Genomic DNA, 13,746 nt, shown 5'->3' on the forward strand with positions numbered 1-13,746 from the left:
CTCATATCGCCAATTACCTATCTTCCTGGTCCGGCATTTGTTGCTACGTTTCGATATTAATATGTCATTTTCGCCTGGAACTAAGGAAGACAAATATATCCGGCACTATAGCGAGGCAGATTTTGTCGCTATTAACCAAGAAATGACTCGGTACTTTCTTTTTGTTCTAATTTTGATTCTTTTTGTTCTAATTTTGATTAGCCTACCGTAAAAGAAAACTGGTATTTTATTTTCAGAAACGCAGTCTCTGATCTCACTTATGAGGATGTGCCCCTTCGGCGTGTACGGAACAACAACAACAACAAAAAACGCCATGATATATTGCGAATCTGAAACGTTTGTGTGACAAGAAAAAAAAAGGGCCTTTTCTGCATGGACAAGTTGCAAAACACTTCAGATCGCTGGGAAGCGTAACACAATACAGAAGCAGAGTACACGGAAGCTGTATATACTGCTAAGAATCTTGTTCATAACCGCACATTACCTGAGCTTTCATCGAGGAACCCAAAGCAATTCTGGAACGTAATCAATCCTAACGAAAGTACCGAACTTTCAATCAACCATGAGTCTGGTGATCCCATAGCTGCATCTGAATGTGCACTTTTATTTAGCAATATTTTTCCCGCCAATTTCTCGGGAAACAGCGCCGTGCCTGTTGACACAGTCGGGTGTCGTGAATGTTATGCAATGTTTCCTACAATTTTTGAATCTGCTGGCATTGTGAATTTAATAAATTCCTTAAAAACGTCCTCGCCATGTGGTACTGCAAACATTAACCCGAAGTTTCTGAAACCGACATGCCCATATTCTTCTCTCTTTCTGCACAAGATCTTTCAGCAATCTCTTGATCAAAGAATCCTGCCGCTCGATTCGACAATCTGTAAGCTGATTCGAGTACTTAAGTCTGGCAATAAACGCTGCGCTCTCAGCTACCTGCCCATTTCATTAACAAGCATTCCATGTAAACTTATGGAACAAATATTTTACTCGCATGTAGCTAAATTTTTAGAATCTAATTCATTCTTTGCATCGGCCCAACATGGTTTTAGGCGTACATTTTCCTGTGAAACCCAGTTAGTTCTGTTCACTCAACACTTGCATGCTATACTAGACGAACTTCAAGATAGACGGTTTTTTTTTTACATTGCGAAGGCCTTTGAAAAAGTTAATCACACCTTACTGATGTTTGAAGTCTCCTCATTCAATGTCTACTCTAACACACTGTTTTAGCTCGAATGCTTCATGACAAACCGCCTCCAGTACGTCACACTTAATGGTCATAACTCACCTGAAATAAATGTAGCATCGGGAGTACCACAGGGTTCAGTTTTAGGGCCCAATTTTGTTTATAATATATACTACCGATTTGCCTACCGGCGTTTCTTCTTCGGTGCATTTGTATGCCGGTGACTGTGCACTTTACAAGGAAATGGCTAACGATGACGATAAAAATATCTTGCAGACAGACTTAAATAACATTGCAAGTTGGTGCGATAACTGGCTCATGAATTCAAATCCCAACAAGTTCTAACTAATGACTGTCTCTCGGCAGTACGAAAGCTCCTCAACGTACAAACTAGGCGGCATCGAACTCGACCATGTATCATCATACCGGTACTTCGGTGTTACTATTGCGTACAATATAACCGGGAATACTCATATTAATATAAGCAGTAACAGTACTAACCGCAGATTAGGATACTTACGAGGTAACTTCAATAAAGCCCCATCTCCCCTCAAAATGCTTCTCTACAACACTCATGTGCGGTCGAAGTTAAAATACGCCGCTGCGATCTGAAACCCTCATCATGCAAATTTAATTAGTTATCTAGAATTCAGAATAACGCCGCATTATTCATTCTTTCTAATTACCATCGTAAAACAAGTATAGCAGCAATGAAACACGCTCTATGAGTGAGTGCCATTTCTGTCACTGCGGCGTAAGTATTTCCGCCTTTGCCTCTTTCATGAGGTCTTCCATCATTCATCACTACGTACCGAGCTTATCACGCCACCCACTTAATGCTCATCACAGATTGACCATAAACACAAAGTTAAATGCATTTTTGCAACACAAACACATTTTATTTTTCCTCCATACCGCACACATTAAACTATTCGGACCACCTACCTGACGACAATGTTTCCATTTCTGATTATTCTTTTTTCATTCTTTATTTGCGTACCTACTTTGTGATAGCCCGGCTTAACCATATCGTGTATCTCTCCTCCCCACTCTTTTATTTTTCTTTATACATATGTCGCGATGCTTGCAATTTCGCTTTTTCACGGTTTCCTCTTTCTTTCTCCTGTTCTTTTTTCCCTTTCCCAAATTTACCTTACGCTAGTTTGGCACTAGTATTGTATAACATGCTGTATTTATTTCTCTTCAATTCAGTTATATTTGTTTTAGTGCCATTCTGTTATATTTAATTTCACTTTTACAATTTGTCGCTAATACTGTATAAAGCTGCACTTTTCATTCTGTTTTGTTTATACGTTGTCACCCACTCCCCTCTGCAATGCCTCGGCTATTCAGGGTATCGAAAATAAATAAATAAATAAAAGCAACTACACTCCAAGCACAACGAACCGCGGCTGACACAGCCGCCGATCGTCGCAATCTGATCAGCGGGTCAAGCGCTTCGGCTTTTATACGTCACTGGTCAAAGGTTCCAAGATGGAGAAAGAATTCAACAAGAGCGGACACTCCCATAGAGCCCAGCGGTCGAACTGACAGCTGTGCACCAAGCGACCGACGTTAACACCTGAACCTCCAGGTTTCGGTTTTGGGCGCGCGCATTTTGAACGGTAGCTGGAAGGTGTTACGCCGGCAGCGCTGGTCGCCGCGGCATTCTTTTTTTTCCTTCTAATGCTCACCCGCGCCCCGTCTTGGTGCGAAATTGCTTTATTATATATAAGTGCGAACGGTCTTCACAAGCCCCCATTGCTTATGCGCAACGTGCAATTTCATAAGGAAGACGCAAGACACCTTGTGATATGAGGAAATGTTTATATTTTACCCTAGATACAAATGCTCGTTCCGGACTTTTTGTGCATTCATCCAACATCGCATCCATCGTTGCGGCACCAGGCGAGCAGCAGTAGTTCCCGTACGAAGCTCCACCGGACGATGTCAGCGGAAAAAGGTAAATTACAAGCATGTGTCATTTTGGTAATAGCACCTTATAGGGATAATGTGTATAGAGGCGAAAGTGCGAAAGTGGTGAATCGGCGGTATTACGAACAAGAACAATTCGCTTTCACATATATGGCGTAGAGCATAAGCGACTCATCCCGAACAATGGCGTACATATCGCGAAAACATCCGATTTCCAAGCATACCCCCATTCCGGGGCCTTACTTAGTCCTGCGCTTTAAGAACACAAATAAACGGGCTACTGCGCCTTTCCAAAGGAACTTGGCTTCAACTGACGCGATAGTACGCTACGTATACACAGAGGCGGCCACAACACAGGCTCTCAAACAGACCATGCTAGACGCCCGCAGAATTCCCTCTACTCGGACTCACGACAAATGGTTGGGTGCTAAGCCCGTTTTCAGTCGCTGAGAAAGCAGAATTTTCGAACTAGGTTCCCGGTGTTTGAGCTCATTGGCGTTATCTTTTGCGCGTTCTGCCGGCGCAATCAACACACTCCCGTGTTTTCACTCTTAATTCCCAATCACTCATCGCGTTTTCGACAAGCTCGAGTACCGAAAGAATGTGTATGTTGTCACGGGGCCATAAAATGCGTCACAAACTTGTCCTACTACGATTCAGTAAACGCAAAACTAACTTTGTCACCACGGCCGAGCTGCCTTTCGCTGCGCCACGACAGGCTCGGCGAGTGCGCCTCAAAGTCATCCCAAGATGTAACAAAAGTAATTACAATCATGTTGGGGGTCAGATAAAGCGTCATAAAGTCGTCCCAGTACACGCGAAAAAAGAAATATGCTTCACACGGCCGAGCTGCTTTTCCCTAAATGCGTCACAACACCACGCGCGGCGAGTGCGCCCAAAAACTACCGAAATTAGGTACAGACATGTGGGACCCATAGAAAACGTGGCAAACATCTCCCATTACGATTCACTAACTCAAATTAACTGCTGCAGGACCACTGAGCTGTTTTTCGCTAACTGTGTCACAAGTCTGGGTTCCGTGCCGTAACCCTAATTGCTCGAAATGCATTGCAGACTGTCAGTTTCTCACCTTGCCATAGTTCAGTAGTGCAGTGGTGCCGTGTCGGAGTGCAGAAGGTACGCAAGAATATGCCGGGAACCCCCGCCTCCCCCCCCCCCAAAGAAAGCCAGACTAAATCCAAAAAAGAAAACCGTCAGACGGGTACCCAAACAGGACAACGCTTACATGCGCAGCCGGCCTCGCTCGCTTCAGCGGCGTGTCCGACGGATGACGCATGCACTGGCGCGTCATTGGCCTGTCGCTAGGTAACGCAAGAAAAGTAAGTCGCAAAGTATTACTTGATTTATGCGCAGATATCTTTAGTTTTTCCTGGAAATATTAAAAAAATAAAACAATGTCTGTAAGCTTCATTTCAAATTATCTTCTTTTTTTTTCATGCTCGCGGCAGCAAACGGTCAACATTAATACTAGCGTGAGGTATTTCCTGTTGCCAGTTTTCGCCGAGTGTCCCCTCTTGTTCAAATCCTTTTTCTGTGGTTTCCGCATGGTTTCAAGGAACTACAGCGCAATTCGACAATTCGTATCGCGCGTGCGATCGGCCAATAGACGGTTCGCCGTGGACATCCACAACCAGTAGAATGAACGATAACATTCGAGTTCCAAATCAAGCAGGTGCGTCTTGCGCTGTGCGATAACGTTTATATCAGCCGGTGAACAGCGGTCACCGGAGAAAGGCAAACAAGCACACGTATCAATATCTACATATATTTATAAATCAGACAGTGAGCTTGATCGTTACCAAAGGGGGCAGAATAAGAAAACTGTCTACAACCACCGGCACAATTCCAGCGTTTCTTTTTTTTTCATTTTAAGCATTCGCATATTTCGTAACTGGAATATTTTGTTATTGTTCACTTCATACTCATGTCATTTACGTTTTAATTGACAATTTTTAGATACCAATTTCCTTTCACTTCATTTTTCTCAATATTGTAGCTTTTTTTCTTATACCACCGAGCCTCCCGATTCATGGTCAATGCTCCGGAGTGGGTTTGCGTCACTTCACTAAAGAACAGCCAACCGGCAAATGTCGCCAGCGCTGCAGACAACATAATAACCAGCGTACCTGTTTAACATCTCGCCACCTCACAAGTCTCTCTCATAGGTCAACTTTTCGCAACGTACTACATTGACCAAGAAGCAGCTTACCATGATGAAATATTCGAAAACGTGATTCACCTGGAGTTGTCAAAACTAAACATCTTCAAGTACCAAGAAAATGCACTTTTCTGTGTTCAGTAAGCTAGCCCGCTGTGGAAAGTTCCACAGAAAATTAGGCTGTTCGTTTTTGTGCCACTGGTGCCCTCCACCGTTCACGGCCGGCTGGTCCCGTTGATAACGCAGACGGCATGTCCCTGCCGGGCGAAATGCGGGAAAAGGGAATTTTAGTGGAAAAGGGCTCCGCTACAAGACTGCGGCCCAGACACGCCACCTGCCTACTCCTGCGGGCGATCGCTATTTTTAATAAGTCTAAATGGTCCACGTCTCACTGCATGCCACCTTCAGTGCGTTGCTCGTTGTTCAGCTATAGAAAACCCGCCTGGTATTCACGAGGAGGAGGGTCTCTCGCGGACCTTTCCATGGGTATACAAGCCTAGTCAGCAGATCCAGTGATCTAGGGTATGCAACGCGGTGCCACGCAACAGCCTAAATACATAGGCGGACACCTTCCGTCACGTACTACCACTGCACAAAAAGTCGACTCACCGTACGAGGAACACCATATGTTGATCCTTAACGAAAACGGCTAGCAATGTTCTATATACATCGACCGCGGCAAACGCAGCAGGGGACATTTATTCACCCCCGCGTACGCATGAATACCACATGACTGCAGGCAAGACGTTAACAGCAGCAGTTATTCCCGACGCTGTACCTCTTTGGGCCTAGTTGATGTTTGCCTATATTGAAGAAACTTCGGCTAAGGGAGAATTAAGGTTCGGGCCAGGCATTCAGGGCAGGATAGAATGCATCTCCAGTGAATGAGCACTCGCCTGCTTCCTATGCCCGTGCCCCTTAACTCTACCATATCTCCCCATATATTTGCCAAGTTTCATGAGCAAAAGCGTCCCGCGACTCAGCCTGGCAGATTTCTAGCCGCACATCCAGCATCATAGTTTCGCACGCCCATGCATATTATATCTTCATTGCGATCCAAGGACCTGTACGGGGCCCGAGACGTTATGTTGTTTATTATTTTTTTTATTCTTGGCGTGTGCATCTTTATTTATTTATTTTCACCATAGTGTACCAAGAGTCACCCAAGTGAAAGAACAGAAACCTGTAAACGCCTCTTTGTTCCTTTATTTCAAAGCAAAATTCGAAGACGCCACTCACGGTGTTATTGTCAGCTCGCTGAGGCGGTCCTCCTTGGTGACCGATATCTCGTGATGTCAACAGCTAAGTGTACCATGTATGCTGCGTGCGGATTGAGGACAAGTCGAATAAAGCGCACCGCCCAGAACGCACTGCGATAGCCATTAATTTTGTCCTCCTAGGCGACCAACTAAATTTTACGCAGCTGATTGTCAGCCTCATTAGTCATGAGAGTGACCACGAAACACAGCTCAGCGTTCAGTGCTCGTCTAAAGATATGCATACATCCGGGCGCATGCAGAATATTTCCGCAAGTGCGTGTGCGGCTCTACAGACTGCGGCGACTCCCACTCCGTCGTGCCTGAGGTGTCGAGATTGCCTCGAAGTATTGTAAACCAAATGGCATTTTATATCCCATTTAAAGTCCAGCTGCATTGAAATTTCACTTAGGCTAAGTCGTTTAAATATGAGTGGCGCTTATGCTTTTGTCTGATTTTTTTTATCACAGCCCACAAGTACGTATCACCTAACGACACGGCGCGTGCACACCGTAGTTAGCAGATATGACGCAAGCTCCAGAGGTGTTAATGTTTTGAGCTAGCTAATTCTCAGTTTCTTTAATTCAGCCTTATTTCAGGGAGCTAGTGGCCTTCTTGCCAGTTTCAGCGTCCATAACGTGTTTTTTCTAACTTATCCTAAAGCACGCCCTGTGCTTTAAGCACAATATTTTGCACTTACATTGTTCTCGTCTACGCAGTCTGTAACTAGGCCACTTTTGCTGCCTCTAATTTTGATGCCACTGCTCTTTAATGAAATGGAAAATATTTTAAGCGGTAAGGCACAATAACGCTTCTTTTTATCGTCTATAAGACAGCGATCTCTCTTTGAACTCCATTCAGTCTTGTAGAGAAAGGAAAGCGTAGCACTAATTTGTCATTTCTGCACGTTGCTTCCCTTCGCCCTATTGCCCCTTTCCTGCTCAAAAGATCTCAGTTTTATTTCATTTCTCAGCCACAATTGCAGAGGCCTCTATAAGCAGGATTAGATCATTATATATTGCTTGCTTTCGGGGACCTGTCAGAACTGTGGACTTTAGGTGTATTCCATGCTAGAAGGCACGAAAGATTTATTTTACCTAACACAGACTTGCGCTTGCTTGTAGATATGTCATCGAAAGAATAAAATATTGCTTTAAAAGCAAAGATTTCACAAATGAGCAGCACATCGCTCCTTTTAGGAAGCAAAAATAGAAAATCTGGTATGTTAGCACACCACTGAACAACAGAAACCGAAATTAATTTTTGAGTTTTCTGTTTCTGCCCTGTGGTGGGAGACTGTGGAACTAACTCTTATAGGGCTTTAAAAAATATCACGGAGAACGGTATTAAACCGATGCCAGAATGACGCGGGACTATATGTGCGCGAGATTTACCAACCCGCCCATGGCTCCGACAATTCATAATTGATACGCCTGGGTTTATCAAGATTCCACATGAATCTGCACGACTTGTTTTCAAAATCTTTCTTTCTTTTTTTTTCGGGGGGGGGGGGGTGAAGCGGAGAACAGCACTACTCCATGCGTGCAATATCGAAGTAGGCATCAATCGAAAGCCGAGTCTCTGGGCTTCATAAACTGGAGCGCCTACTTTGTCAGCCATTCTAATTTCATCGCAGTGACCAGTTTTCTCTAAAAAATTCAGTGTAAATTATCGTTTTCTGTAGCCTTCCATTGATGAATCTTCAACTGCTCTAGAAACAAAATTCTAGGTTTCCAAAGCATATTCACTGAATTTGACTCGTATGCCTTGCCTTGTAGAACATATCTGTCACCTGCCTTCTTGAATTTTCGACCTGTACTTTTAATGATTCGCGAAAGAAACCTGCTTGTTTCATTGAAAACGCCTACCTTTGTGCCACGGCCGCTTGGGCCGCTAGTTGGCACGTGTTTAGGAAAGCTGGATCTGATACAAAATTGTAATCGCTTGAATTAAGTTTGCTTTTAATCACATTGGCGTAGCGATGGCGCAGTCATTTCACGCTCCTGTAATGCGCGGTCACAGCGCCGCCGCATACGACTCTAGCTAGCGCCGCCACGCCATAACTTGCTGGGACCCGCAGCTGCCCGTCCTTGCGGACGGATTGCGGGGAACACCACTTCCGGAAGTTCCAACGAGTGCTGCGACTGACGATTGGAGGCTCCGAATGCGCTTCCTTCGGACGACCAATCCCACAGTTTTTCTTCGGCCGGCTCGCGCTTCCCTTCGGCCGGATGGTGTGGCGCCTCCTCCTTCGACGCCGTCGAAGTCCCGGGCAAAGTCGTGTGCGCTTCGGCGACATGGACGACCTCCCCGACCGCGGTCAACGACCTCCCGGCGGTACCGGGGTCCACCGACGTTGCCGACAACTGCCCGATTACGATGATGACGGGCTCCTGGCCTTCGGCTCTTCCTACACCGTCTGTGTTCAGGAACGTGGCCCGATCCACGACCGTGGGCATGGCGCGGGCTTGCTTGCACTCCACGTAGAAGGTGTAGATGCCGTACAGCACGCACGCCTATGTAGACAGCACAAGAGGCAAGGGCAACGAGATGCTGTTATCGTTTCATATGGGTGCGCGCTGTGATGTATGAAGTGAGAATGAGTTTTGAAGGACCGGAAAATAAGAGGAGCGGATGGCAACCAATATAGTTCGGTGTCGGCAGATACAGAGAGAGAGAGAGCATGCTAAAGGCGTTGTTAACCTATTGAGAACCTGTGTTCTTATAGTAAGCTGTATAACATATAGCACTAGAGCCAATGGCTGTTTAATTAACACATATAAGCATGGAACTAAAGAATGGCCAGGCTTAGCTTGGTTAAGCCAAGAATGCGTTGCATATTGCGCGAGTTGGGGCCCAGCTTTTCCTCCGGCTGTCGTGACGTCACGTCACGTGGTTGCGCTAAAGGTCAATGGTGGCTGCCCGGCCGCGCCCAAGGGCTGAACTGAGTGATTGCAATATGCAACGCATAAAAATAGAAGCAACCTAATAACAAACATAGCAAACTTAAAAGAGAATAGACCAACATATGAGACGCGCTGCAATGAACAATGGCTCATTGTGATAGGAGTTTGGACTGTTTGAATGTCGCGGCCGAATGCGCGTGATTGCTGTGCGGCGGCGACGGACGAAGAAGAAGAGAGAGAGAAGGACCGGTGTCTGGGCGGAGACGGCAGCCATGCGATCTGCCTGAGCTGCCTGGGCTGGCCTTCCGTACGAGCCGAGCAGTCATCTACCCAAGGCCGGTGTTCCTGGGTGTGCTGGCAGAACAGGCCGGGCTGTCCTTGGTCTTCAACCGGCCTGCTCCACTGCTGGGCGAGCATCCGACAGCGGCATGTTCCGGTGCAGCTAAGCCTCCCGAACGGTCTACCCTGTGGCGGGCCGACGTCCCGACCCTGCTGTCGCGCGAGTGGCTCGTCGTGTGCCGGGCGCCCGCCCCGGCCTCCAGCACCTGCGCCGCTCGCCGCTCGAGATTCATCTCTGCGCCTCTTCGTGCCGTGAGTGTGTGAGACCGACGCGCTATCGGACGCCTTCCAACATTGACGCTGAGCGCGACGATACTTACGCGACAGACATTTATGAAAGGAACTCTGTGTGTTATCGTGTACGTTATCCTAGTCCCGTCCCCGTGTCATTAAAGCCTCTCTGTGTTCATTGTGCCATCCCTGTGTGCTTGAGGCCTGGGCCCACATCCTCCTATCACAAATTTTGGCGATCTTGCCAGGATATTCAAACGCACAGGAGGAGCGATGGAGATCGAGAGGTTGTACGCCATAGGGAAAGAGCTAGAAATGACAGGAGCGGAGTTAAAGCGTTGGATTGATACAGAAATCGTGAGGGAACGCGACCAGCGCGCCCAACATCGGGAAGACGCGAAAGCGCAGGCGCTAGAGGTCGAAGCGCAGGCAGAACAAGAGCGTCTACGACTAGAAGCGGAAGAACGAGTGCTAAAGCTCAAGATCGAGCTCCAGGAAAATACTGGCGTACAAAGCGCACAGAGAGACAGCACTACGGAACAGTCGGTTACCAGGGCGGCTCCTGAGCTATTCAGTCCTCATAAGTTGATCCCGCCCTTTAACGAAGCCCGGGATGATTTAGACGCTTACTTGCAACGTTTTGAGCGAGTGGCAACAAGTCAGGAATGGCCCCGCGCAAAATGGGCGCTCTCCCTCAGCCTCTGCCTGACAGGAGAAGCGTTGACGGTCATAGGACGGCTTGATTCTAATGCAGCCCTAGACTACGACCAGCTGAAGGCTACTCTCCTTCAGCGCTTTCGGTGCACTGCTGAGGGATACCGAGAAAAGTTTCGAAACGCAAGGCCCGAAGACAATGAGACTGGCCTACAATATGCAGGTAGAATATCGGGCTACTTTGACCACTGGCTTGAAATGTCCCATATTGAGAGGACCTTCGACTCCCTCAGGGACACCATGATTGCTGAACAGTTCTTGAGAAGATGTTCTGCGTCACTGCGAGTGTTCCTGAAAGAAAGGAACTGTAAGACCCTCGCTATGTTGTCAAAGAATGCCGATTGTTTTATAGAGGCACAAAACCTGACCAATCTAGGTAGAGAAAAGTTATCCAAGGAGGTCGTGTTAGACTCTGCTCGCAAGACTGAACCTCCAACAGCGATGCCACGTGCAACTAATCGGTGCTTCCTTTGTGATAAAGCGGGACATCGAGCTTCGGAGTGCTGGTCCCGGACTAAAGAGAACGCTACTGGTCGCGGATGGTCCGGCAGAAAGGGACAAGGAGATGAAACCTCAAGAAGGAAAAATCAAGGACAAGCTTCGTGTATTCTGGCTCCATCGCAAGCCAAAAAGCCGACAGAAGAGAGTGGCGGATACGTAGTGCTTCAAGGTGGCGAAACGGTCCCAATAGTCAACATGACGTTAATGCGACAAGGTCCCAGATATGACAGTGGAAATCTGCCAGTGAGAAGAGGCTTTCTCGAATCACAACCGGTGTCTGTCTTACGAGACACTGGCTGCAATACCGTGGTCGTGCGACTCTCTTTGGTACCTGAGGACAAAATGACAGGAACAAAAAGTCCAGTGTTCTTGCTAGACCGTACAATCCACTACTTACCGGAAGCCATAGTATACTTAGACAGTCCGTTCTTTACCGGCGTCGCACGAGTTAAATGTATGCAAGATCCCCTGTATGATGTGGTACTGGGAAACATTGAAGGTGCCCGTGCACCTGATGACCCGACCAATTCATGGTCTCCGCTGAAACATAACAGCGACAACATGAGTTACCCAGCCAACAGGATGTCATCCACCGCTCAAGCAGAGCTACCAGACGTAGAGGGCCAAACGTTGTCCACAGCTAAAAACGCAGCCGCATCCTCGAAACATAAAGAAGACTCTGAATTTGGTACCGAGCTCGTTGCTGTGACAAAGGAAACGAAGATACGGTCCCTGCCTACTCTGCCTGTCCCGCAACCCGCAGTCGTTGGAATAGAGCAAGAGAAATTAAAAGCTTTACAGAGGGACGATGGGTCTCTGAGGAGATGTTTCGAAAAGGTCGGCAAGAGGATGACCGCGGATGGCCGCGTAAGCGAATATTACTTAAAGGATGGCATTTTATACAGGAAGCATACAGTGCCAGGTGGAAAAGTACTAGATCAGCTAGTGGTGCCAAAAGACCTCAGGGAGATGGTCATGAAGTTGGCTCATGAAGGGATCCTCGCCGGTCACCAGGGTATGACGAGAACGGTGGACCGAATTGTTGCTGAATTTTACTGGCCAGGGGTCCAGTCGGAGACGAAACGGTTTGTTAAGTCGTGCGACGTCTGTCAACGAACGGTGCCGCGCCATTTAGTCGGACGCGCTCCACTGGGTACGATGCCTGTAATTGAGACTCCCTTTGCTCGCGTAGGCATCCATATTATTGGTCCTTTATCCCCAACTTCAGATAAAGGCAACCGTTACATCCTCACTATGGTTGACTTCGCCACCAGATACCCTGACGCTGTCGCCCTGCCGTCTACCGAGTCGAGAACTGTTGCGGAAGGACTCGTCGAAATGTTTTCCCGAGTGGGCTTACCGCGGGAGATTGTCAGCGACCGCGGATCCTATTTCATGTCAGCTGTGATGAAGGAGTTCAGTCGTCTCTTGTCAATTAAGCAATTGCCTACCACGCCGTACCACCCCATGGCAAATGGATTAGTGGAACGATTTAACGGCACGCTAAAGCGCGCGCTCGGACGGATGTGCCAAGAGCGACCTAAATGTTGGGACCGCTATCTCGGCCCGCTACTCTTCGCGTACCGAGAAGTGCCACAGAGCAGCATCGGTTACTCGCCATTTGAACTGTTGTATGGGCGGTATGTCCGTGGTCCGATGGCTGTGCTAAAGGAATTGTGGACAAATCCCCGTTTGGATAACGACACGAAATCTTCTTACGAATACATCATGGAACTGCGTCACCGGCTAGAGCGTACGTGCGCCATCGCCATGCAAGAGCTCACGAAAGCGAAAGAGCAACAGAAAACGTATTATGACAGGAAAGCCAAGATGCGAGAGCTCAATCCGGGAGACAAAGTACTTGTTCTCCTGCCTGGTGAAAGGAATAAATTGATACTTATGTGGAAGGGACCTTTCAACGTTGTAGAAAGGAAAAGTCCGTTGGACTATGCTGTTGACCTTGGGAGCAGAACAACGGTTTTTCATATAAATATGCTAAAAAAATACGAAGAGCGACCCAACAGCGAATTGCTTCAGGTAACAGCGACAACGGTGGGTACAGATGACGCAACAGGGCTAGAGCTTGAAGAGACAACGCCGCCTTACCCGTCACTTATCCGAACACAGACATCAAAAGACGTCGTGATTTCAAACCAACTGACTATGGACCAGCGACTCCAAGTTGAAGCTGTCCTTACAACCTACGACGATATATTCTCCGATCTACCTGGAAAGACTGATGTCCTGCAATGTCATTTGGAATTGACTACTACTGCACCCATACAAGTCCGGCAGTACCCCATGCCATTTGCTGTCAGAAATGCCGTGGAAAAAGAAGTCCAGGACATGCTGAAGTTAGGTATAATAGAAAAATCAAAGTCAGCATATCAGGCACCCATTGTGGTGGTCAAAAAGAAAGACGGCACAGTGCGCCTCTGCATAGACTTTCGAAAACTTAATCAAATTCTAGTTCCCGACTGTGAGCCCATTCCTAGAGCA

General features: G+C 47.3%; 1 protein-coding gene and 1 long non-coding RNA gene across 5 annotated transcripts in view; one reads left to right on the forward strand and one right to left on the reverse strand.

Annotated features, from left to right (window-relative positions):
- Positions 1-13,746, reverse strand: part of LOC135900480 (uncharacterized) — an 88,608-nt gene that overhangs the window by 45,723 nt on the left and 29,139 nt on the right. The gene's annotated exons all lie outside the window — the stretch shown is intronic.
- LOC135900482 (uncharacterized) overlaps positions 1-13,746 on the forward strand; it is a 54,167-nt gene that overhangs the window by 2,028 nt on the left and 38,393 nt on the right. Inside the window, exon 2 of the long non-coding RNA XR_010563876.1 lies at positions 3,029-3,149. This is a non-coding gene — a long non-coding RNA (uncharacterized lncRNA). The remainder of the gene's footprint in view (positions 1-3,028; positions 3,150-13,746) is intronic.

This window comes from Dermacentor albipictus, chromosome 5 (genome assembly GCF_038994185.2).
Source record: "Dermacentor albipictus isolate Rhodes 1998 colony chromosome 5, USDA_Dalb.pri_finalv2, whole genome shotgun sequence".
In the NCBI taxonomy this organism is placed as follows: Eukaryota; Metazoa; Arthropoda; class Arachnida; order Ixodida; family Ixodidae; genus Dermacentor; species Dermacentor albipictus.